Source organism: Colobus angolensis, unplaced genomic scaffold, assembly GCF_000951035.1.
Source record: "Colobus angolensis palliatus isolate OR3802 unplaced genomic scaffold, Cang.pa_1.0 Scaffold200, whole genome shotgun sequence".
NCBI lineage: Eukaryota > Metazoa > Chordata > Mammalia > Primates > Cercopithecidae > Colobus > Colobus angolensis.
In genome coordinates this window covers 5678476-5682237 of record NW_012115156.1, presented here as the reverse complement: position 1 = coordinate 5682237, position 3762 = coordinate 5678476, and the positions used below count along the sequence as shown (strand labels likewise).

At 37.0% G+C, this 3762-nt stretch overlaps 1 pseudogene across 1 annotated transcript; it reads right to left on the bottom strand.

Moving 5' to 3' along the window:
- Nucleotides 1-2302: 2302 nt before the first annotated feature.
- On the bottom strand, nt 2303-3114 carry LOC105511615 (annotated as a pseudogene). Its single transcript, XR_001001738.1, has one exon. The product of XR_001001738.1 is annotated as a 40S ribosomal protein S6 pseudogene (transcript).
- Between the last annotated feature and the right edge of the window lie 648 nt (nt 3115-3762).

The following is a 3762-nucleotide window of genomic DNA, read 5'->3' as shown; positions in this document are numbered from 1 at the left end:
AAACAACATGCACCCGAATGATCAATGAGTGAATGACGAAATTAAGGAGAAAATTTAAAAATTTATTTAAACAAATAAAAATGGAAACACAACACCCAAAACCTATAGGATACAGCAAAAGCAGTATTAAGAGAGAAGTTTACATCAGTAAACACATACATCAAAAAAGGTAGAAAGATTTCAAATAACAATGCACCCCAATGAACTAGAAAAGCAAGAACAAACCAAACCCAAAATTAGCAGAAAAAAACAAATAATAATATCAGAGCAAATATAAATGAAATTGAGACCAAAAAAATGCAAAAAAAAAAAAAATGAAACAAAGAGCTGCTTTTTCAAAATAATAAAATTTGAAAAGGAATAGCTAGACTAAGAGAAAAGAGAAAAAACCCAAATATATAAAATCAGAAGTGAAAATAAAAAGACATTACAACTGATAGCACAGAAATACAAAGGATCATCAGAGACTATTATGAACAACCCTACTTCCTAATTTCTGTTAGAAAAACCTAACAGAAATGGATAAATTTCTGGACACATACCACCTACCGAGACTGAACCAGGAAAGAATGAAAAGCCTAAGGAGAATAATTACAAGTAACCAGATTGAACCAGTAATAAAACATCTCCTAATAAAGAAAAGACCAGGCCCAAATGACTTCACTCCTGAATCCTACAAAATTATTTAAAAATAACTAATATCAATGCTTCTCAAACTATTCCAAAAAGTTGAAATGCAGAGAATTCTTCCAAACTCATTGTTTGAGGCCAGCATTGCTCTGATAATAAAACCAGACAAAGTCACAGTAAAAAATAGAAAAGTATAAGCCAAAATATCTGATGAACAAAGATCCAAAAATCCTCAACAAAATACTAGCAAACCAAATTCAACAGCACATAAAAAATATACAACATGATCAAGTTGGATTTATCCCAGGAATGCAAAGATGGCTCAATATATGTAAATTCATAAATGTGATACATCACATCAACAGAATGAAAAACAAAAACCATATCATTTTTTAGCAAAAATAACAAAGCTGTACACATCACACTACCTGACTTTCAAAATATGCTACAAAACTATATTAACTAAAACAGCATGATACTGACATAAAAAGAAAAATAGACCAATGAAACAGAATAGACAATGCAGAAATAAATCCATGTACTTAAAGCCAACTGATTTTTTACAAAGCTGCCAAAAACATTCAATGAGAAAAGGACAGTATCTTCTTTTTTTTTGAGACGGAGTCTCACTCTGTCGCCCGGGCTGGAGTGCCGTGACCGGATCTCAGCTCACTGCAAGCTCCGCCTCCCAGGTTTACACCATTCTCCTGCCTCAGCCTCCCGAGTAGCTGGGACTACAGGTGCTCGTCACCTCGCCCGGCGAGATTTTTGTATTTTTTAGTAGAGACGGGGTTTTACTGTGTTAGCCAGGATGGTCTCGATCTCCTGACCTCGTGATCTGCCCGAAGGACAGTATCTTCAATAAATGGTACTGGAAAAACTAGGTATCCATGTGCAGAAAAATGAGACTAAATCCTTAGTATAAAAATCAACTTGACACAGATTAAAGACTTAAATGAAAAAACCCAAATCAATGACACTACTAGAAGAAAATAGGGAGAGTGTTTCAGGACATTTGTCTTCTTTAAAAACCCAAAACTATGAAACTACTGGAAGAAAACAGGAGAAATGCTTCAGGACATTGTTCTGAGCAAAAAAATTATGAATTAGACCTTAAAAGCATAGGGAAAAAAGCAAAAATAAACAAATGGAATCATATATAACTAAAATGCTTCTGCACAGCATAGAAAACAATAAATGGATTAAAGAGACAACCTGCAGAATGGGAAAAGATTTTTGAGGACTAATCATCTGACAAGGGAATTTTTTTTTTTTTTTTTGAGTAGGGTCTCACTGTCACCCAGGCTAGAGTGCAATGATCATAGCTCACTGCAGCTTCAAACTTCTGAGCTCAAGTGATCCTTCTGCGTCAGCCTTATAAGTAGCTAGAACTACAGACATGCACCACCATGCCCAACTGATTAAAAAAAAAAAATTTGTAGCGACAGTGTCTCACCGTGTTGCCCAGGCTGATCTCAAATTTCTGGCCTCAAGCTATTCTCTCACCTTCACCTCTCAAAATGGTGGAATTACAGGCGTGAGCCACTACACCTAGCCACTGATGAGAGATTAATATCCAGAACATACAAGGAACTAAAAAACTCAAGAGCAAAATAATAATAATAATCTGATTTTATTTTATTTTATTTTATTTTTTATTTTTATTTATTTATTTTTTCCGAGTCTGATCTTATTTATTTGTTACTCAAAAAATCTTATTTCTGACTGGATTCAGACTTAGAAGTAGAAGCTCGAAGAGAGGAGAGTCTGTGTCTCTTCGCAATTTGTTTCTGGCGTTTCTCCTTAGCCTCCTTCATTCTTTTGGCCAAAAGTTTAGCATATTCTGCAGCCTCTTTCTTGTTTTTCTTAGTACGCTGCTTCTTCAGAGCAATACTTTTGTGCTGCAGGACACGTGGAGTAACAAGACGCTGAATCTTGGGTGCTTTGGTCCTAGGTTTCTTACCTTCTTTGTTTAAGGGCTTTCTTACAACATACTGGCGGACGTCATCTTCTTTAGAGAGATTGAAAAGTTTGCGGATTCTGCTAGCTCTTTTGGGGCCCAGGCGGCGAGGCACGTAGTATCAGTCAGTCCAGGAATATCCTTCTCTCCTTTTTTTACAGTAACCAAGTTGAGAACGCTCAGATTGGCATCCACAATGCAACCACGAACTGATTTTCTCTTTCTTTCTCCCGTTCTCGTTGGTCTGTAACAGGAATGCCCCTTACTCAGTAGCAGGTGGACACGGCCATGGGTCAAGACACCCTGCTTCATGGGGAAACCTTGTTTGTCTTTCCCACCACTGATTTGGACCACATAACCCTTCCATTCTTCACCCAGAGCGTCAGCAGCAACTTCTGTGGCCATACGCTTCTCATAAAAAGTACGAAGTTTGCATTCATCGTCCACTTCAATGAGTTTCTGGCAGCCAGTGGCTGGGAAGGAGATGTTCAGCTTCATCTTGAAGCAGCTGAACGCCTCTGAGGCGCCATGGAAAAGAGCAATAATCTGATTTTAAAATGGTCAAATGATCTGAATAGACATCTCTCAAAAGAAGATATGCATATGATCAAGTTTACAAAAAACGTTCAACATCATTAATCATCATGGAAATGCAAATCAAACCCACAATGAGATAGCATCTCACCCCAGTTAGAATGGGTATCATAAAAAAGACAAAAAAATAACAAATGCTGGCAAAGGGCCAGAGAAAGGGGGACTCTTATACACTGTTGATGAAGATGTAAATTATGACAGCTGTTACAGGAAACAGTATGGATGTTCCTCAAAAACTAAACATAGAACCACCACATGACCCAGCAATTCCAGTACTGAGTATTTATCCATAGGAAAGAAAATCAGAATGTCGAAGAGATATCTGCATTGCCATGTTTATTACACTATTTACAGTAGCCAAAATATGGAATAAACCTGTGTCTATCAACAGATGGATGGATAAAGTAAATGTGGTGTATATACACAATGGAATACTACTCTGCCACGTAAAGAATGAAATCCTGTCATTCACAGCAACATGGCTGAGGCTGGAGGACAGTAATGGTTAGTGAAATTAGCCAAGCACAGGAAGATAAATACCACATGTTCTCACTCATATGTCGATGCTAAAAAAGTTG